We start from the raw sequence: 23,262 nt of genomic DNA, 5'->3' as shown, positions 1-23,262 counted from the left end.
AGGGATGGGGGATGTAGGACCAAGGAGGTGACAGATGCCGAACTAGGGGGCATATCTACAAGGCGGCGATAGAAAATTATCGCCGCTTATGCGGCCGTTTTCGGCCAAAAAGCGGTGATAATTTTATTGCCTGATTAGCAAGATCACGCTAACGCGTGAAACCTTGCATTAGCGCACAAATTCTTAACGCCCAGTTTTGCATCTCTAATGAGATGCAAAGTGGGCGAATCTGACCTGACATGACTGGAGAAATGTCGCTAAGCGACATTTCTCCTATCATCAAGACCCACGCTATGAAGCATAGCGGCAAGAAAAGTAGCGATAACCCCTGTTATCGTTACTTTCCTTACACCTGCTTCAGGACTGACTTAGCCATGATATCCTATGGAAGGTGGTATCATGGCTAAGTTTGTGAGGCCCTATCAACAAGCTAACGCCACACTTCGTGAGATTATCGCTGGGTTTCCAGCGATAATCTCACGTTAGGCAGTTAGCGCTAGGATTTTTATCGCTTTTGAGATAAGCGTTGCTAATAGCACGCTATCTCAGCGATAAAAATCCACGTTAGCCAGCGATAATTATTCTAGCGCTAAGTGCGCTTAGCGATAATTATCACCGGTTGTTGCTGATATGCCCCCAAGGAGGTTGAAGGACAGAGGATAGACAGGATTGAGTGGCTGGAAAGAGGTGTGGTTTACATTGAGGGCATAATTGAAGGCAGAGGAGGAGAGTTGATTTTCTTGTAGTAATTGATGTTTAGCACAGGAGTCCATACGTGACGTGATTTTGTTTACATTGACAGCCTTTGACTGCACTTTGGAGCGTGAATGCATACTGCATCTGGTGACCAGTGAAGGAAATCCCCTTCCTTAATAGTTTGGGTGCTTTAAATGGAATGTTGTCATCATTAGTGAGAAGCGGCTTAAAGAACCAGAATTATCGGTTGCCCCTGCTCGACTTTTGAAGTCAAGGATCTCATGATCAATCCCTCTTGAGGGACAACTTAAAATGCCCACTCCTGACATACGTTGTTACTTCGTTCTGTCTGACCCTCTTTGAGCCCTGGCTTTACCCATGGACAGTGCTGCAATGGGAAACAAATGCCTCAAGGAACTCTTCATTTTGTGGGGAGGACCAGAAAAAGGAAGCTTGGGAGGGAGTTCTGAAAGTAAGAGGTGGGACTACATTATTATGTGAACATATCAAGATGGGTGCCATGCGTTTAATTTTACAGCACCAACCTCCAACTCCCTATATAAGGGGTCTTACATTAGCAAGTGACATTGTCAGCAGTTTTTAGAAGGATAACTATACTCTAGCAGGACTGTAGCAGCACTTCTCTGCAGTAATACAAATTCTTTTTATGGAGAAATCTGATATTTAGTGTCTGATTTAGGGGAAAACAGACACTACGTTATTTGGTGTAAATGTCTATTACATAATGTACTTTGTAACTTTTTTTTTTTTATAAATCTTTTTATTGATGGACAATATTAGCATAATACAAATATAATCATTTTTCTGTAAACAGAGCATACATTGATTAGGATGTATATCTTATTTTCCACCCAATTCTATCTGACCCGTTTCTGGCATAAGGTTTCTAAGGTGTTCTGCTCAGTCTGTGACATGGGGCAGATGGCGGGTCGTTTGTGGTGGTTCACAGATGTTTCCCCTGTATTCATTCCATTTGCCCCATATTTGTGTCCACTTCTTTGGACAGCTCCTCGATTCCTATACTATTCGTTCAATCAACATACAACAATCTAGGTCTTTCTTTCATGCAGTGAGTGTTGGTGCCTCTTGTGTGCCCCATTGCTTGCCAATATTACGTTTTGCGACTGTCATTCCCAATGTCACCCAGGTTGCCATACTACTTAGGTCGGTGGGTTCCCAAAGATTCACAATCCTGTCTTATTCTTAATCTGGGTTACCAGAACTTCTCCCATACATCGTCACCGCTGTCCAATAAAGCTGGATGTGCCCACATTCCCAAATGATGTGAATGAATGTACCCTCCCGTCCACATTCTCTTACACAGCCAGGATCCTTTCTATATCCCATTTTTACAAGCACCGAACCTGATAAGTATACTCTATACAGAACCTTGAGTTGCACAAGTCTAAGTCTGGATGAAATCGCCACTTCCCGGGGGGATACTGGGGCCTCCCGCCAGTCCTCGTCTTCCATGCCCTCTACATCAATTTCCCAGTGCTCACGCAGTCGCAGGAGAGGATCAGTCATATTGTTAATTAATTTCTGGTAAGTCAATGAAATGGCTTTTCGGGGCATGTCTCCGTCAAGGATTCTATCTTCCAACGGGGTGGATTCTGCAAGATATTACCCCCTTGGGATGACTGCTCATATTTGTAAGTACCTGCAATATTCTGTGCAAGTTCAAATTCTTTCTGCAGCTGCACAAAGGGGACCACATCCCTCTTTTTCCACAGGTCTCCCACCCTTGAGATTCCAATCATATCCCATTTGTCAAAGCCCATACTGGCACATGCATCAACAAAGACTTTTGCGATTCCTTAATAGCGATTTTTAAGGAATCGCAATTAAGGAATTGCAAAAGCCTATGCATGTAGGAATCGCTATAAAAATAGCGATTCCTACAAATTCATTAATTGCGACTCGCAAATTGCGAGTCGCAATTAAGGAATGCCGTCCCATTCATTCCTATAGGCCTCCAGGCCCATAGGAATGAATTGGAGATTGCATGAACAATTTGCTAGTACCAGTAGGTACTCGCAAATTGCTCATGCAATTTCAAGGGTGCAAGGGTGTCAAAATGACACCCTATTGCACCCCTGAAATTGATCTGTGCACATATATTGCGCACACACATGCTCTAAGGGCATGTGTGTGCGCAACATGAAACTTTGAAAAATGCACAAAAGTGCATTTTTCAAAGTTTTTGCAAATTACCATGGAGTTCAACTTCATGTTAATTTGCTCCCCCTATTAGCGAAATCGCTAATTCTTTCACTTTCATGCATTGCATTTAAGGAATCTCAATTTGGGATTCCTTAAATGCAATCGCAATTTAAGGAATCGCAATTTAGAGATTCCTTGAATTGCGATTTTTGCATTTTTGATGATGCATCCCAAATGCAAAAATACCGGTCGCAAAGGGGCAGATTCTGAGAATCTGACCTTTTGCGACCGGTTTTTACATTGATGCATGTGCCTGTTAGTGTTTCTCAGATTGCCGAATCTGTCTGAATCCCATAGTGGGGGCATCTGTGTGGTTGTCCCTTCCCCTCCCAAGCTCTTGTTTGAGGTATGCCATATTCGGACAGCATGATCGGTGGGGCCCGTCAATTGAAACTTTGTTGAATTGGTATATAGTGCTCTCACATAACTGCCATCGCGGGAGAAACCATCGATCCATGTTGTATCCAGGGTCTTCGCAGGGACTGTACATGCCTTGATTTATTGCTGCTAGGTGTGCTGGCCAATAGTATCTACGCACATACGGCAGTCCTATACCACTGTCATACCATCCCTTTATTTACTTAAATAGCGCTATACGGGGCGGTTTCCCCTCCCTCTTTGCTCGCTGTCAATGGCTTTAAAATAATCGGAGTTAATCGGGTTCGGCGAGTTTTGCAAAATATACAGCAAATGCGGCATGGACATCATTTTAAATAATGCGGCTCGGCCCAGTAAGGACAGAGGAAGAGATTTCCAGTATTTGATATCGCTTTTTAGTCGCTGCACCGGGAGCAGTACGTTACGCTTGTAATATTGCGGTGGGTCTTTAGTGACATAGATTCCTAAGTACTTGAAACCCTCCCGTGCCTCTTCTACAGAATAATTTTGAGGTAGGGGAGGCTAACTTCCCCTAAGCACATATATGACTGACTTGCCCCAGTTTATGGTATATCCGGAATATTTCCCGAAATTGGTAAAAATGTGGAGTGCTCTGTTTAGTGAGGCTCTTGGTGAGGCCAAGTGCTGCAGTATGTCGCCGACATATAATGAGATGCCATCTTCCCAGTCCTCTGACCATCGTAGCCCTCTGATGATGGGATCCTTCCGTATCCACCACGCCAGTGGCTCGAGTATCAATGCCAAGAGGAGTGGCAACAGGGGACAGCCCTGCCAAGTTCCCCTCTCGATGGTGAATGTTGGTGATTTCCAATTGTTTACTACCACCTGCGCAAGCGGCTCAGTATATAGAAGTTGGACCCAACTTAAGAATTCAGGGCCAAATCCCATTCTTTTGAGTACTGTGTGCATGTAGGGCCCTTTGATAGAATCAAACGCCATGGTGGCATCCAAGGGCACCACCACAGCATCTTCTCGTAGGGTATCTGTTCTATTCAGAACTCCGTGTAGACGTCGGAGTTTAAGTGAGGTGTTTCTTGCAGGCATAAAGTCCGATTGATCTGGGTGCACAAGTTTAGTTATAACCTGGAGCAGTTGGGTGGTCAGTAGTTTTGCCAATATCTTCACCTCAGCGTTAAGTAGCAATATTGGTCTATAAGAGGATTATTTATTTTTCGGCTTTCCAGTCTTGTGGATAACCACAATGGTAGCTAGTCTCTGGTCTGCGGGGAGCTTTCCCTGTTCACGACTTTCCAGAAACATCTTGGTGAGGTGGGGCGCTATTTTGCTTGGAGCAAGTTTATACAATTCAAAGGGTTAGCCGTTGGAGGCCATTGCCTTCCCTGCTTGTAGACCTCTTATGGCCCTCTCAACCTCTGTGGTGGTAAGTTCACTCTCTAGTGTCTCAAGATCGTCAGGTGATAGTGTTGGTATTGGCATATCTAATAACAGGGACTTTGATTCTTCCTCCGTGGAGGTCACGTGGGACTCATAAATCTGCTTTAAGTGTCTCGCGAACTCATCTGCAATTCCCTGGGGGTCTCTGATCTGTCTATCGGATTCCACCTTCAGTTCGACAACCAGTCTGTTAGCTTGCTCTCTACAATCCAACCAGGCTAGTTATTTGCCTGCTTTATCCCCAGCTTTATAGATTCTACAGAGCTTAGCTCTGTGGGGGGCCTGAGCCGCATCTGTGAATAGGTCTTTATATTCTTTACTTTTTATTTTAAGTAAGTGCTCATTGTCCTCTGAGCTTTCATTTCCAGTCCTTCTTTCCAGCTCCAGGATGTCAGTTTCCAACTGGTTAGCTGTGTATTTTTCTCTTTCCGGGTCCCTGCGATCAGAGAAATAGCCTGTCCCCTGGCTACTGTCTTAATTGCCTCCCAGAGTGTCAATGAGGAGTCCACAGAACCATAATTTTCTTGAAAGTACTGTTCTACTTCTAGTACCAAGGGTTTATTGGAGCAATTCTTCCTGCCTGTGTTTCACCTCCCCCAATTAGGGCCCTGACTGAAGAATGGTCTGAGAGGCCCCTTGCCAGGTGGCGCACTTCTTTCACTTGTCCCATCTGACCTGCCGGCACTATGATATAGTCAATTCTTGAGAGTGATTTATGGGCTCCGGAGTGGAAAGTGAACTGTCTCTCAGTAGGGTACAGTGTGCGCCAGGCATCAACCAGCCCCATGGCTCCCAGAAAAACATGAATTTGTGTTTGTGAGGGGTGCCTCCCTCAGGGGGGAACTGTCAAGATGTTCCCAGACTATCGAAATTAAAGTCTCTTCCTATCACTAGCCTCCCCTCGGGAAATGCGAGAAGGAGATCTCCCAAACCTTTGAATGCTAAGGCATGAAGGCCCGGCGGGATATATATTGATGCTAGTGTGAGTATCTTACCCTTCCAGTTCCCTGTGGCTGCCACATATCTGTCTTGCTTGTCAGTCCAGATCTGGTCTACGGTCATCAGGAAATTCTTCCTCATAAGTATTCCAACTCCCCTGGAGCCAGTGGTGCACGCTGAATGGGCTACTAGTTTGTATAGCCATCTTGTCAAGGCCCCACATGTGTTTCCTACTAAGGGGCGAATTCCGATTTCGTCCGGAAGGGCTCCGACCGCCGGTCGGAGCCCTTCTGACCTAATCGGAACATGCTGGCCAGATTCCTTTCTGACCGAGCCATTCCGATGGGCTCGGTCGGAATGGAATCTGACTCGGATTTCTGGATGGCTTCCGACAGGCTCAGAGAGCCCGTCCGCCGTCCGGAAATCCTTCAGTACTCCCCCGGCCGCCTCTTCACGACCGAGGGAGTACGATGGCAGTTTTTCAGTGCCTTTTCGCACCGGTCTTTCCGGCATGAAGAGGCAGTCGGAAACTGTCTTTGGGGGCCCCCAGTAGGGCCCCCATGGGTGCGAGGCCAGGTTGATTCCTGCACCCGGTAGTGGGCACCTTTGGGTGCCGGCCACAGGGTGCAGGGATGAACTGCACCCCTGCTTTTCACAATGCAAGCATGCATTCCGCTCGGAATGCATGCTCCCATTGTGAAGCATACGAGTGCGACCGAACAGGGTTCGGTCGCATCGTACTTGTAGGGCCGTAACCGATGACAGCAGGTCGGTCAGTTACGGCTCCTGACCGATGTCCATCCGACATCGGAATCGGCCCCTAAGTGTGTGTCCTGCAGGAGGACTACATCAGGAGATTGTTGTTTTATATATTGTAGTACTAACTCCTTTTGAGCTTGTCACCCAAGCCATTTACGTTCCAGGACAGCAGCTTAATTCCCTTTTCGTTAAAACATGTTTATTACCATCTACTTCTCTGGATCTTGGCAATCTGTTTGGTCGGGCAAAGACGGCACTCATCTTGCTCTGTATGCAGAAACGCGCTAGGGGGTAGATATTTACCTCGACTCCGACTTTGCCTACAAAATCGCTGCCCCAGATGATCAGCAGCCAGGCTTGCGTGATCTGCCAAGTCACGCAGAGGCGGTGTGACCCCGTAGACTAAACAGTCCGGCGATAAAAAAAACATCTCCCCAGCCAAAGGACGATCCGATTGTATGGCCCAACATCTTGGGACCTGACGGTGCCTGTCACAGCCGATTACCTGCGTGGACACGCAGCACCGTGGCCCTCTATGCGGTTGACTATGGGCGGCGAGGGAGGAGACCCCGACTGTGCTGTGGTGCGCGGCAAAGCCACAAAAGACGGACTGCTGCCATCCCGGAGTGCGGATTGTATCCTGTTCAAAAGGCAGAGGCGCCACACACCATTAACTGCAGCCCTTGGAAAGGGGAGGCGGTCCGATTACAAGGGGCCTACCTGTCTCTCCTTGCCGTCTGCTCCCCGTTCCACCACGGGTTCGCCCGATTGATGTGGAGGGAGCAGCGGCTGACATCTTTGGCGGGAGGGGCCAGGGGGAGGAGGAACATACACGTCAGCAGACAGCTGACTCAGAGGCCATAACTTAGAGCCTCCCACTTCGCTCTGCGGACGCGTGACTGCAGGTGCGGCGCGCTAGCTGTGGCGATCTTGTGGTAATTTCATTTTTAAAATAGCGCTTTGTTTTACTTTGCTTTTAAAATCATAACTCTCTTCCCTACCTGTCTCTCCTTGCCGTCTGCTCCCCGTTCCACCACTGGCTCGCCCAATTGATGTGGAGGGAGCAGCGGCTGACATCTTTGGCAGGAGGGGCCAGGGGGAGGCGGAGCATACACGTCAGCAGACAGCTGACTCAGAGGCCATAACCACATGCCTCCCACTCCGCGCAGCGGACGCGCCGACGGCAAGCCCGTCTGCGCCCATCCGCGTCCGGCCATAATACCTGCCCCTTTGCCGAAAATGCTACTAAAATACTTCCCTAGTCTCCTACATGAGCTCCGCAAAAGCCAAGAAGCTGATTGCATCTACTTCAAATTTGACTGCTCCATTTTTTCTTGTCCCGGCTGTGACTTCTCCTGCTCTCCCCTACACACGAAAGCACAATTACAGACTACTATCCTCCAATCTGATCCCTGCAAACGACTTACAGCTGGGTGCAGCACTAAAAAAGGGAAAATTAAAGAATTTAATTTTTTAAGTCTAAATTGTAGATCCCTTGCCAAGCATAAGGAGGATATTTTTGATCTCCTTCACAACTCACACCCACAGCCAGACGCAATCTTCCTCACGGAAACATGGCTACACGACAGCTCTGGCCCTGACATTGCAGCGGCCCTACCTCCTGCCTATACCATTGTCAGGAAAGACCGAGGAAATAAAATTGGTGGCGGCATTGCGATAATCTTCAAAAAAGATTATGCGTGTAAATGGGAGACACCACCTTGTGGAGGGTGTGAAGCAGGTTTCTTTAGACTTCTTCTCACCCCGCAATTCACACTAACAGGCTTCCTGGTGTACCGCCCTCCTGGCCCAGCAGGGCCTTGGGCAACAAACTTTCCTGACATCATTGCTCCTTTCTTCCTCAATGCTGCCAATTTCACTATAGTGGGCAACCTAAATATTCGCCTTAATGACCCTACTTGTAAGATAGGCTCCAGCTTGATTGCCGATCTTGAAGCCATGCACATATCACTCCGTAATTCAGGTCCCACGCACAGGGGGGGCCACCTGCTTGACCACATATTTTCTAACCTACCTAATTTTCATAGCCAAAAGGCTCTGCCTCTTCTCTGGTCTGACCACTTTTTAGTCACTTTTAGGTTAGTGCTTGACTCTCAGTCACCTGCAATTTCGCTACCCAGAATAAAGAGCAGAAATTGGAAGAAACTCGACATTGAAGCTTTAAATCAACTGCTAGTGAACAGTGCCCCTGATTTATCACCCATTCAGATCTCAGACTTTGCCTCCATCCACACCTGGTTAACGGAATCTGTGAACATCTGCCTTCCCATATCACTTAAGAAATCAAACAATCACCGTCCACCTGCCTCTTGGTTCACTGAAAAACTAAAAAGCGAAAAAACGAAATGCAAGGCTTTAGAAAGACGCTGGAGGAAGGACTACACCTTAGAATCCAAACAGCTCTATAAAACTGCAAAGAGAGACTACAATGCCCTGTGCAAAATAGCGCGTGCGGAATATGTGAACAATACTATCACATCAGCACAAAATAATGCTAAAGTCCTGTTTAAACTAGTTGGGGATCTCTCAGGAGCTAACTCCCAACCGGCACCCCCACCACTCGACGAAGCACATTTTGAAATTGTGGCTAAATTCTTCGTTAAGAAAGTAGAAAAGATCTATGCTGAACTTGAGTCTTCGACTCCCACACCAATACAGCACCCAACAAATACTTCGGACATGCCTCAATGCAACAGCCCAGTGGGGCCAGCAGTTCCGGTTTCCACCAGGGAAATAACTAATTGGCTATCTTTAAACCCCCTGTCCTTCAGCACAATCTTAAATAATCTTAAATCAGGCTCTCCTAACGATCCACTACCAGTCAATATTCTTCAAAAACTCAACCCCCTTTCATTAGAAATAATTATGGAGCTACTTAATGCCTCACTGAGGGAAGCCATTCTTCCGGCAGTATGGAAGCACGCAATGGTCCTTCCTCTCTTGAAGAAACCAAATGCGGATCCCGCGGAGCCCTCCAACTTCCGCCCAATCTCCCTCCTCCCTGCTCTCTCAAAAGTTCTGGAAAAACACCTGAATCAACAGCTCACCCAGTTCGTGGAATCTAATAACATCTTGCACAAGTCCCAATCAGGCTTCAGAGCCGGCTACTCCACAGAGTCCACTCTCCTAGGAGTCACTGAAACAATACGCCAGCTCCTGGATAAAGGGGAAATGGTGGCACTCATTCTTCTTGATCTGAGTGCTGCCTTTGATACGGTATCCCATCCCACCCTCCTTAAAACACTCCAATCTCTGGGAATTGCTGGATCAGCATTAGAGTGGATCAAAAATGTTCTCACCGACAGGACTTTTCAGGTCTTCTCCCCTTTGGCTTGCTCAAAGATCTACGCTCTTCCCCACGGAGTGCCTCAAGGATCGATACTCAGTCCCATGCTCTTTAATCTTTACGTCAGCCCCTTAGCTACCATCGCGGAAGAGGCTGGGCTGTCAATTTTCTCTTATGCTGATGACACCCAGCTTCTTTTTTCTTTATCCGCCAATGACAAATCCAGCATCTCATCCCTACAGCTAGGGTTGCTTAAAATCGCCAACTGGATGCACACTAACTGGTTAAAGCTAAACGGTGGCAAGACGGAAGTTCTGATCATGGGAAAAGATAAAAATCTTTGGGGCCCACGCCATTGGCCGCCTGAAATGGGTGTACTCCCTGAACCAGTACAAACCGCTCGCAATCTGGGCATAGTGATTGACGATCAACTGGCCATGAGGCAGCAAATAGCCAAGATCACGTCCACATGTTTCACCATTCTCAAATGGCTCCGCAAGATATTATGGATGCTGCCTGAATCTACCCAAAAAACAGTCATCTAGGCCCTAATCACATCTAGACTTGATTACGGTAACATCCTCTATCTAGGAGCCAATAAGGAATTAATACGCAAGCTGCAGGTAGTACAGAATTCCGCAGTTCGGCTACTCTGCCAAGTACCTAAAACATCCTCCATTTCAGGCACATTGCGTAATCTCCATTGGCTCCCGATTGAGCAACGTACTCAATTCAAGGCCTTGTGTTACATGCACAAGATCAAGCTGGGCACAGCACCACATTACCTTTGCTCCCTAGCCCAGCCTTACCTCCCGCCCCGCCATCTTCGTTCCGCTTCCCAAGGCAACTTCACTGTTCCCAGATTCAAGCTCTCCCGCATGGGCGGACGCTCTTTCACGTACCTGGCCCCTGTGCATTGGTATTCACTACCTGCCCCACTCCGCCACGAAATCTGCCATAAAAGCTTCCGTAAGACTCTGAAGACCTGGTTCTTCAGCCAGTAAATCAGCTCTTCCGTTCTATCTGCATACCGTCCGTGCACCGGGAAACCTCCGGGTAGCTGTGCGCCTTATAAATTTAATTTAATAATAATAATAAAAAGGGGCGTGTGCATCAGGAAGACGGTCGGTGTAAACAGCGTCCAGGAACTACAGCTGTATGGGCCCTCTGCAGGATCGGTCCACAACTAATCCCTGACCCAACACTGTGGAGGCACCCAGTACTCTGGGCCCGATTCACAGAACTAACTTAAGACAAAATCCTAAACTTACTACCATTTTGGTATTCACAGAAGGCACTTACTCATTTTGGTATTCACAGAAGGCACTTACTCATTTCGGTATTCACAGAAGTTAGGAGTCCTAACTTTAGGACTCCTAAATGCCTTCTGTGAATACCGAAAGTCTTAAAATTACGATTTTTCTCATTTTAGTAGTAGTAAAGTTAGGACTCCTAAATGCCTTCTGTGAATACCGAAAGTCTTAAAATTAGGATTTTTCTCAGTTTAGGAGTAGTAAAGCTAGGACTCCTAACTTTACTACTACTAAATTGAGAAAAATCCTAATTTTGAGACTTTCGGTATTCACAGAAGGCATTTAGGAGTCCTAAAGTTAGGAGTCCTAACTATACTACTACTAAACTGCGAAAAATCCTAATTTTAAGACTTTCGGTATTCACAGAAGGCATTCAGGAGTCCTAAAGTTAGGACTCCTAACTTCTGTGGATACCGAAATGAGTAAGTGCCTTCTGTGAATACCAAAATGAGTAAGTGCCTTCTGTGAATACCAAAATGGTAGTAAGTTTAGGATTTTGTCTTAAGTTAGTTCTGTGAATCGGGCCCTAACAGTGTGAAGCGGGCTGGCACGGTGGGATCTGGAGGAGATGAGACGGGGCAGCAGGACAACAGCAGGAGTATAACCCAGAACCACAAGAGCCATTCAAAAGTCAACAAACATTGTCTTGCGCCCTCCTCAGCATTCACAACAGAGAGCCGTGCAGCGATCCGTGGGGGCCCAAAGAGACTTATACTGCAGTAAGTGGAGGGGAATAAATAGGAAACTGGCACTGCCCTGGTCAGTCTCCCCCGGGCTTGGAAGTATATAATATGATACACGGTACAAGCTCACTGAGGGGAGAAACTAAACCTATTACAGTCACAGACGCAAGCCTGGTGGCCATGTGGCTGCCCGGAAGGCCCCCCCAGCACGCAAACTGATTCCCCCCACGAGGTGAACTAGCATGGGGCCTGCTTGCTACAGCCTTCGGTGTGCAGCTGTCAGAGAAGAAACATAATCACGCCTCAGTCTCGCAACAAAAGTGAGCCCTCCCATTCCCTGGGTGACCCTCAAAAGGCCGGGTGGGGCACGCAGTAATTGTGCTCCACATGCGGGCAGCGAGCGGTAGCCTTGGGGACCGAGGCGCCACGTGGGAAGACAAGGTTCCTCTCTCTCGCCCCCTTTTTCTCCAGGGACACATCCAACAATGTCTGCAAACAGAGGCACCAAAACTACTAACAAAACTAAGCTTGATCGCTATGCCATGTCCAAAAACTCAAACCCTGAGGGACCGCCCGGGGCGGAAGCAAAGACGGGACCGCAACAAGAGACAGAAGACTCCTCAATGAAAGACATCATGGAAGCCATTACCGGAGTGCACATATCACTTGAGAACAGAATGGACACTATAACCAACCAAGTCACGCTCATCTGAGCAGATCTCAATAAAATGAACGACCGGGTCAAAACGATGGAAGCCACTACAACCACTCTCAGCCGAGACTCCAAAACAATGCAACAAAAAATCAAACATCTGCAGAAAGTAAGCAAATCACTGGAAAGTAAACTCGACGACTATGAAGGCAGGTCTCGCCGAAAAAACATCAGAATCATTGGATTACCAGAGCGGGCGGAGGGACTCACCCCAGACCTCTTCATGGAGGACCTAATCACGAAAAATCTCCAAACCCAAAAATCTTTCCAGCTTCTTCTCGGTGGAGAGGGCTCACCGTGTCCCCGATGGTCAGATTAATTAGCGGCGGGCACTGGGGACTACCGGAGCTGTTCTAGTTCGTGTCCATCTTGTCGACGATTGGCCATGCCCCAACCACTTTGTAACTTATTTAATGACAGGGAATCCCGCTGTGGTAGTGGCCATATAAGAGGCAGTTTGCCAGAGTGTGATATACTAGTGAGTCTCAAGGCACAAGAAGCGAGCATGGTCAGAGACGCTGAGGTAAGCACATGAGCGGATACTGTGTGAATCACTTTGTTGTGAGAGCAGATGCTGGTCGGGATAAAAACAAAACATGGAAGGTAGGACAAGCATTTACACTTCAATTGTAGAAAATACGGTAGCATGGCAGGTCTGTGTGTGTGTGAGAGCCTGTGTATGCTGATGGAAATGTGCCATGCATGATAGTAGGTATGGTAAAGAACAGTTTTATTTTGAAATAGCTGATGATGGTTTCCCTTGAGGTGAGGGTTAATTTTTTTGTCTCCATATGGTTTCAAAGTGCTAGAAAGGAAAGTAGGGCCGGACAAAAAGGTCGCCCCACTCTGCAAAGGTAAAATAAGAACCCGGTACCTTGATATATCTTGACAGTCAGTAGTGGTCAGGATGCTAGATAGAGAATAGAGTGGCTGGCATACTAAATTCATTACCGAACGATAAAGCATGTGTGGATGTTCAATCCAGCAGATTTTCCGAGAATACATTTTGCACTTGCACATCCCTGTATTGTTGTGTGTTGGCTTTGGCAAATATTGATATGCACTGCTCATTCTAATTGTCAATATCCTCAGAAGGGTTTCGTAGAGTTTTGTAGCATGAGTGCCAGATGGCAGGGGATAATTTGATGTTTCTACAAGCTAGGATCTAGGATGTTCCAACATATGATGTCTTTGCAGGAGCGGACTAATAGCCCTGAACATTGGTGTGTGCATTACATGGCTTCACTTGTACAGTCCATAACTAAAGTGCCTTTAGCAGATGTTTGTCTGTCCAGGATGTGGAGCCCAAAAAGTCCTACCAGCCTTGAAAAGTAAGTTACAACAAGATTGGTGGCTGGGAAGTATGGGTGCACACTTCCACTGTGTACTCGATATCAATTCAAAATAGTAAACAACAGAAATATAATAGTCTGGTGCTCAGGAGGAGGAAAAGCCACCAAATCTTCCTCAATAGGAAAGTCCACAATTTCAGTACCTATTACGAGCGCTCAGCAAATCAATCTTGGGATCGTGGTATGAGTAGTTTTGTTCTTTTATTTCCAGTTCTTAATTTTCATGCACAGCATACATTGTCCTTGTTATGTTATGTTGTGTTAATTTAATATAGCACAACAACTTGTCTTCGGAAGGGCATCTCTGCGCTTGGATAGCAGGTCAGATAGCCCTGTGCAGTGAAAAGAGCCAGGTCTTCAGATGTCTTTAGAAGCCTGAAAACTCTGTGCAATCCCTAATGTGAAAGGGGAGCTGATTCCAGTGGTGGGGGCTAGGTATGAAAAGAAGCGACCATCGTATTTTAAAGTTTGAATACGTTGTGGTTGAAGAAGAAGCTGGTTGCTTGATCTGAGGTTTCTTTGAGGAAGGTAGGGGACTAGTGTATCCTGCAGATGTCATGGTCCTTTACCTGACCTCGCTTTGAAGGTCAGACAGAGTATTTAAAAATTGTTCTTTTACTTATAGGCAGCCAGTGAAGGGTTCTAAGCAGGGGAACAGACAGAGTGCCTGGTGGCTGTTCATTCACTAGCCGGGTGGCCGCCTTTTGCACTACCTGTAGTTTTGATTCATTGGATGCTGCAAATAGTGCATTTCCATAGTCCAGGTGATTGAGTATAAGTGCCTGGACTAGGTTCTTTGGAAGGGACACCGGGAGCCGCTGAAGTATTTTCTTAATGAGGTGCATTACCTCAAAACACGAGCCATAAATGGCCATACAGTTTTTTATCTATCAAAAAGCCTAGATGTCTTACTGTATTTTTAGGGAGGGGTGCAGGGCTGAGTTCCATGGGCCACTAGTCCGTTGTCCAGAGGTACTGTGCCTTTCCAAACAGTAAAATCTCAGTCTTCTTGCTGTTCAATTGGGGGCAGTTTAGGGACATCCACGTGGCAATGTTTTTCATACATGTAGTGAAACGGGTTTTGACATTCTCTAACTCTGGTCCAAGGGCAATGATCAGTTGTGTGTCATCAGCATATGAGAGTATTTGAAAGCCGAAGGGTTTGACCAGCTGAGCCTGAGGGGACATAGATATTAAAGTCTATTAGCCAATTCAGTGCAATACTGTGTATTACCAACTCAAACAAACCCTGGATCAGTATGGGATGAGACACAGTATCAAATGCCACTGACAGGTCGAGAAGGACCAGAATTGCGGGTGTGCCTGCATCCAAGGAAAAGGTGAGTTAACTACTGCTACAAAAGTGGTTTCTGAGCTATGAGCCAGTCAAAAATCTGATTGAGAGGATTCAAGCAAATGGTGTGTTTCTAAATATGAGGAAAGTTGTCTGTTGATATGAGATTCTAACAGCTTTCTAATCGAGGGCAACAGGGAAATAGGAGGGTAGCTTGACACGTCCATGAGATTGGCCGATGTTTTTTTAAAAAAAATAGGTGTGACAAAAGTGGTTTTCCAATCCTTTGGCAGTGTTGCTGAGTGCAAGGATAGACTTCATGAAGAAGTACCACTGGTGCAAGAGAATTGAATAGCAAGGCTGTGGTGAAGGGCAGAGATCTGCTGGAGAACCAAATTTAATTTTAGTTAAGAGATCCCATACTTGAGTGTGCGTGATCCATTCATATCTTTCTCATATAGACTGGGAGTTACTTCCTGAAGAATTATCAAATTCTACATATGTTGGCAGGAACGTGTCACTGTGAAAGTTACAATGGATGTTGTCTATTTTTGTTTCAAAGTGTGAAGCCAATGAATCACAGAGTGTTTGGGAGGCTATTAACTGAACAGCAGGCAAGTGGGTTAGAATGCGCCTTTAGCACTTTAAACAGCTTTTTTACAGAGTTTCCAGCCAGTTCAATTCTGCCTATAGTATGAGTCTTCTGGCTGATTTGATTGTTGCGTGGTAAGCCCCCAATGCTTTTTGTATTGGTGTCTGTGGAGGGTATCTTTCGAAGACCTCCATATACGTTCTATTTTATGTTATGTTAGGAAATGTTTAAAGCGCGCGATTACCAAAGGTGTCTTGGCGCTGTCAGAAGAGGCAGGTGAGTAGTGACTTAGGTGTTCAATAGCCAGGTTATTATCTCCTTCCTGAATGATGTTAATGACGGAATAGCTCTGAGGTGGGAGGCTGTTCCAGAGTTTGATTGTATTGAGGACTATACCTCTGTCACCCCATTGCATCTTCTTAAATGTCAGTACTACTAATAGATTGTCATTGGCCGATCAGAGTTCTCTTTTGGGCTTGTATCTCATGAAAGCTGACCTGAGAAATCCTGGGCCTGAGTTATGCAGTCCTTTGTGGGCCAAGCAGAGGGCTTTAAATTTAGCCCGACTGCGCATGGGAAGCTAGTGCACCTTGCGAAGACCCTGCTTGATGGAATGGAATTAGGGAAGATAAAAAATCAGTATTGCTGCAGCATTCTGGACTAGTTGTAGTCGACTCATATGTTTTTTTAAGACTGTGAGATAAAGACTATTACAATAATCCAGCCTGGGAAGTACAAGAAGGGTTATTAATGTTTTTCTATGGCTGTCCAGAATGAAAGGAAGAATTTTTCTTATCATTTTTATGATATAGTAAGCTGCGGATGTAACAGATGATATTTGCGTGCTCATGTTGAGGTTGTCATCAATGATGATTCCCAAATTCTTCGCTTTAGTGAGAGGACGAGGAGGTTGGGGAAGATTATCAGGCCACCAATTGGTGGACAAAGCTGGCGAGGGATTGCCGACACCATAATCTCAGTTTTCCCTGCATTAAGCTTAAGGCAATGCCCACTCATCCAGCCACTGATTGCCTTGATACAGTGATAGCATTTTAGGTGGCCTGACGAGCCATTATGGGCTGCTGCAATTATCAGCTGGGTGTCATCTGCATACAAAGTTACCTCCAAATTGAAACTTCTTATGAGCAGGGCCAATTTCGCTGCATACACGTTATAAATAGTGGGGCTAAGAGAAGACCCCTGCGGAACTCGACAAGGTAGTGCGTAGGGTGGGGAGTTAAATTTTCCTAACGCTACTGTTTGAGATATGTCACTGAGAAAGGAGGAGAAAAGCTCAAGCATGATCCCCTTAACTCCTATTTCCTTTAGACAGCTAATAAGAGTGGTATGATCAACAGTATCGAATGCCGCAGATAGGTCCAGTAAAATCATAACTGCTGAACCTCCGCCATCTACTGCCTTCCTCACTTCCTCCGTTGCCTTGACCAAGACAAGTTCTGTGCTTTGCCCTGGTCGGAAACCATACTGGGAGGTATCTAGGAGCTCATTGTCATAAATCTATTTGGATAATTCCAGATTCATTATCTTCTCGCAGATTTTGACAGGTAGAGGTAGGCGAGCGATAGGACGATAAATGGCCATGTTGTTAACCTTTAAATTGGGCTTTTTTAAGAGTGTAAGGATAGAAGCCTGTTTCCAGGCCGAGGGGAAGGTCCCAGTAGCAAACATGACATTAAAGATCTGAGATAGGTTCCTTGCGATAATGTCAGGGAACATCTTCAGGATTTTTACTGGGCCAGGGTCAAAAAGGGAACCTGATTTGGATTGCAAAAGTAGGGAACTCACTTGTTCTGGTGAAGTGGCAGAAAAATGTGTGAGAAAACATTCATCTAAGGTATTCCCAGACCGGGCTCCCAGCCGATGAGGGTCCCCCTTGTCGAAGTCCTGGAAAATAGCATTTACTTTCTCTTTGAAGGCGGTAGCGAGGGCATCACAAAAGGATTGACTATCAGAGAGATTTGTTTTATTTGAGATGGTCGTAAGTCTCTGAACAATTCGGAAAAGCTCATTCGACAAATTGGAGGCCTGGGTGAAGAAGCTACTCTTCTCCTTCTTGATGAGATCTTTTTATGAGGTTAAAGCCTTCTTGTATACCAGTCTCATCTGGCCATCGTAGTTTTTTTCCAAATCCTTTCTTGCCTTCTACATGCTTGTTTTTCAAGCCTCAAGGCTTCTGAGAACCAAGGAGTCGTAAGTTCCTTCCTGAAAGAGCACTGATTTTTGGTGGGGACCAATTCCCTGAAGGTGTCCGACAACCAGTTTGTATAACAGGAGGCAGCTAACTTGGCCTCGGCATGTGGGGTGGGTTGTGCTCAGCTAAGGACTGTTCTAATGTGACAGAGTCTAATTTGCTTCAGTCTTTATAGCTAACGGCGACTGGTCCGTTCTGCTGATGCGGCCGATCACTGAGGCTTTCAGTAGGGAACCTGATAACCGAATGATCTGACCAAATCACCGGAAAGATGCTTATGATTTTTAGAGACCGATCATTTGAGAAAAGGCGCTCTAATGTATGGCCAGCTGAGTGCGTAGGTTCCTTTACTAACTGTTCTAGTCCTATAGAATCTGCACTATCAAGGAGATTGGATGTATGTTTATTATCTGGAGCCTCTAGGTAGAAGTTAAAGTTTCCTAGGATGGTGAAATATTTGAGAGGAGACTGCTCTCTGCTAAAACTTGAAATGTATGGTGGAGCACATTTTTATTGCTTCCATGGGGTCTGTAAAGAAGAATCCCAGAGAAAAGGACTTGGCAGTCCCTAGCAATTTTAAACTGGACAGCCTAGTGCGCTTCAATACTCACGTCAGTACAGATAGCTGAGAGTAACTTGCGATAGATAAGGGCCAGCCCGCCGCCCCTTTTAGCATCTCTATGTTGTCTAAAGAGAGTGTAGCTCTTAGGGACGGCAATTACGAAATCAGGGCTGCAAGCACTATCTCCCCATGTCTCAGTAATAAACAGACAGTCCAACCCTGCTGTTTCAATCAGCTCTGCAATCGCAATTTTATGTTTAAGGACCGGGCATTGATTAAGGCCCAATTAAGTCACTTAGATTTGTGCAAGATTTCAGCTTTTTCTGAGGGACCTATGGAAAGCATTGGGTCCCTCCTGTCCTCATCGTCGGATTTATATATTGCCAATTGCACGCTGAGCAGGTAAGCGGAGAATGCCATGAAACCAGTCTAGGATCCATGCAAGAGCAGTTATTCTTAAATGCTGGTCGGAGATCCCGAAGCTCCTTAGCTTATTAAATCACCTTTTGAAGGAGTCCTATGTTCAAAGAGCCAGGGGCCCTGGCCCTGGGCCCGGTCCAGGTGCGGACGGGCGCAGACGTGCTTGCCTCAGGCACGCGTCCAGCTCAGCATCTGAATTCTATTGCTGGCCGGAAGCGGAAATGTTCTGGAAGAGGGAAGGTCTGTACCCCTACGCTGCAATCGGCAAAGCCGTGGCAGCCCGGGGGCACAGAGGCAACAAGCAGCAGAAGTGAATTGTAAGTTAACATGCATACGCAATACTTCGTAAAAGTGTATTATTATGAAAAATATTCCTGAAACAAGTTTAAAACAGGTTAAAATATTGTTACAGGCTTGGGCTAAGAGTGAACAAGTAATTGTTTAAAAGCAGAATGCCGAAACATTTTAAAAAAATGGCCAGGCTAAAAGAGGGCTTCCACCTCACACTCACCCGCACTAATCTGCTGAGCGTTGGGCTCAGCATCTGAATTGTATTGCTGGACGGAAGCGGAAGTGTGCTGGAGGGGGGAGGGACTGTACCACTGCAATAGGCAAAGCCGTGGCGGACCGGGGGGCACAGACGCAGCAAGTAGCAGCAGTGAATTGTTCTAGTTTCTTACAGTTTGATTTGACAATTTTTAGTTCTGCTGTTTTATCAATGGGCGTTGGATTCGGACGATTTGGATGTATAGGTTGTATGTGGGACGACTGTATCAAGAGCCTCGGCAAAGGAGCCTGACAACTTATCACAAGCAGCATTAATGTTTCGTGTATTATCCATGTCTGGGGTTTTAAACACTGCTTGAAAGCTGCCTGCAGATAGCATCTAGTTTTAACCTTTTTTCCTATTCCAGATGTTGAAGGGGAATGTTCAACAAAGATATTATTAAATAGAGATCTGTCCAAGTGGGAGGTTCATGTTCGTCAGTATGTATACATTGGGAATTGGAAAATAAAAGGTCCAAGGTATGGCCAGCAATGTGTGTGCCGCTCGTTTTTATCAAATGGATGTCGAGCATTTTAAGGTTAGACAACAGGTTAGCAACGTCGGGGTCAGATGCTAGTTCAGTACGATAATTAAAATGTTATTTTAGGAGAAAATTGGGCAAACATAGCACATAGGCATCTATATATTCAGTTAATTTAAGACTAAAGTCCTTCTTGGAGCCCAGGGGACGATGTATTAAAGCTCCTTTCTACTTCTCCCCGTGGGGTAGTTCCACATAGAATATTACTATTTCTGCCCACTTCGAGAGCATTGTGTCAATTAGCTGTAACTTAAGTACCTTGCAAAATAATTGCTACTCCACCCCCTGCCTAAGTTCCCTGGTTAGTCTGACCAGTTTGTAGTTGTCAGGACGTGAGACAGGAACACAAGGGAGGGCTGACGTGTGAAGCCAGGTTTCTGGAATGAAACATATGTCTGGAAGCTGGTGACTGAGTATGTACCATATTTCTATAGAGTGTTTTGGAATGGATCTGGCATTTAGGTAGACAGTTTAACTTAGGGGAATTTACAGGTGGGCTGTTAGATGTATGACCACTACATGCCGACACATGTTTCGTCCATGCTGAAATATTGCAGCTGACTTCTTCAGGGCTTGTCCAGTGGTACTAAAGTCTATATAACATCCTACTCGTCATAGGAACTATTTCCAACATGGGACCATTCTCAAGTGCATGATCCCTATAAATACAGTCCGATCAGTATACCAAGTATGTACAAATGGGTATATACAGGGGCGGCTGGTGACATTTGAAAGTGGTGAGGCGTAAAATGATTGACATACTGCACCGTAGCTAGAGAGCATAGCGAGCGAGTCCGAACATCCTAAGGGTGGTTCGGGGGGATTTTCCCCCCCGAGAAAATTTTGAAAAAAGAAAGGAAAAATGGTGCTTCTCAAGCAAATTTGAGAAAGCAAGAAGGTTAATAAAGCAATTGTGAAAGTGCAGTCATTACATCAATAAAGAGATGTCATATAAAATAGGTAACTGCTTATTCAGTATAACCACAGAGCTTCATAAGAGACTTCGAGATACAATGCATTGCTGAGTAATCTCAAAGGAAGCATGTTTTTATTAGCCACAGTGCTGTACCAAGACTCCAAGAGGCAATATGGAAACAAGAAAAACATGAAAAAGAATCAAGGTGCTGAAAAATAGCCTTGAACATAAGCTTCCCAGCCCAGGACATGAGCTCAGCAGCACCCACATGTTTAACGGGCATACCTGTCTCGCCCAGGGAACTGCAAACCTAACACTGGGGAGTATTACATGTTTAACACGCCAGAAACCAGCTCCCCACCTTCGGTCTTTATGCTGAACAAATCAAACATTCACCCCCAGTCACAGATCTCGGTTAAATCCAATCTTTTTTGCAGGCCAGAACGTTTATGATCTGGAACAGGCCACTTGAATAAAACAGGTCAATTTCACAAAACATAATACATCCCTTGCACCTGCCTTACAGGTTAAACATATGGCTCACTATACATCATTGCATATCTAAAAACCAGCCTGAAAAACACAATGACAAGGCAAAATTACAAATTATACGGAGAAAAAAGCTCAATCTTGCTTATAATAGGTGCACTGTTCGGGTCAAGTTTGCGCTATATAAAACTGCAAGCAGGACCACTTCCTCCATGAGCAGGAGGACGTTCCAGACCCACGAGTCAGATTATGGGCTCCTCCGATGTCTCAGGGATGCATTCCCCCCATATGTGTATTATCCCACTGAATAATTTATGACAGACCCCAGGGCTACAAGTGTATAGGAGGCGGGCGGTATGACACGCAGTTGTCTGTAAGCACAGCCCTGGGGCTGTTCAGGTCAGGAGGGTGCCTGAGGTGGATTAGCCTGCAGGGGGTATACGTGGGGCGGCCAGGGTATATGTGGGGCGGCAATGGACGTGTCTTGCTAATGACTGCTCTATCTTGTGGTTCGTGGGACTGAAAATAAACAGTATTCCCTCTTTCTGTGCAGGAACGCGCGCTCAGCCCGTGGACTCCACGGTTGAGACACAGCTACCAGTCCTTGCAAGTTTGACATGTTTAATGTCGCAGCAGTAAGCAACAACTCTTCCCTTTTCGCCACTCCACTTCCCCACTGCCTCCTACTTGCCGGATGGTTCCCATCAACAACCCTTATTTTATTAGCTGGCTTTATTAGGCTCCAGTCAAGTCCTTTGGCAGTGCTCATAAAAATGTGGAGGCTTCACTGAGTCCACAGTATCCAACGACACACATAGAAGTAAATTCACTCTGGAACTGCTTTTCAAGAAAGCTTGATGTATACTTAACTGCGCTCTCCCTGTTTGATAGCCTCACGTGTTGTGTTCCTTGGAGGAAACTAACTGTGTAGCAGTCTACAGCTTCAGAAAAGAAGGCTTTGTAATGCGCTTTCTACAGCCTACCAAATTATCAGCTTTACCGCCTGCAGGCAGTAAAAAATACTGTTATTCTCCCAGTTATTGGTGTCTGAAAATGTGATTCAATGTCAGAACTAGAGGCTCAGTTACAACCATTTTATGCATTACTGCAAACTATAGCAGCAAAACAGTAAACACACATTTCAAACATGGAAAAAAACTGTTTCTGCAGTAAAATATTGTAAATGCCTATCCTTGCTATCCCTAGTCCTTGGTGGGTGTGAATACACATGAGAACTTATAATTACTATATAGTCGGTCTGGTTGGCGCAGGCTTACTGCCTGGTCTCGACTCTCGACCCGTGTGTGTGTGTGTGAGAGGAAAAGTCTAAGATTCTTACTTTTTAAACAGATCACTGATCAGTCAGATCGATGGAGATCTCTCAAGCAACGTCGATGATCAGGACAAATCATGGAGATCAACAATGAAGATGTTGTACGTCCTTCGTCACACTCAGTCACCACGACGAGCAGCCAATGTAGTACAGTACAGTACACCACCACGAGGTGTGTGTGGTGCGGTGACGACGGACTGCATCTCACTAACGACAAAAGGCCCAATAACTGTTCACATAAGCCACATACCTTGTGGCAGTGCCACCGCCCACGCGCGGCACCCACAGTTTTGTTTGCCTGCAGGCTGCACGGTGTCTCAGCCAATCCAGAGACGCTGCATTAGCAGCGCCTGGATTGGCTAGAGCACGGATAGGGCTCGCCCATAGGAGACCGGGGGCTGCTGCATGAAGCAACCCTCAGCCTCTCGGGTCCCCCTCCCTCGCTCTCCTACTCAGTATAGTAGTGGCTGGCTAACAGTGCGCATGTTCGGGCTGGTCATAAAAATGACCAGACCAAACTCGAACATGCGCACTACGTGGCGCTGTCAGTGACAAGT

At 46.0% G+C, this 23,262-nt stretch overlaps 1 protein-coding gene across 1 annotated transcript in view; it reads left to right on the top strand.

The window, feature by feature from the left end:
• The window catches only part of LOC146854161 (estradiol 17 beta-dehydrogenase 5-like), a 231,623-nt gene that overhangs the window by 198,457 nt on the left and 9,904 nt on the right, over positions 1-23,262 (top strand). The gene's annotated exons all lie outside the window — the stretch shown is intronic.

The sequence above is a fragment of the Triturus cristatus genome, chromosome 4_1 (genome assembly GCF_964204655.1).
Source record: "Triturus cristatus chromosome 4_1, aTriCri1.1, whole genome shotgun sequence".
Classification (NCBI taxonomy): Eukaryota; Metazoa; Chordata; class Amphibia; order Caudata; family Salamandridae; genus Triturus; species Triturus cristatus.
Note: the sequence above shows the minus strand (reverse complement) of the source record. Positions and strands in the feature narration are given on the sequence as shown.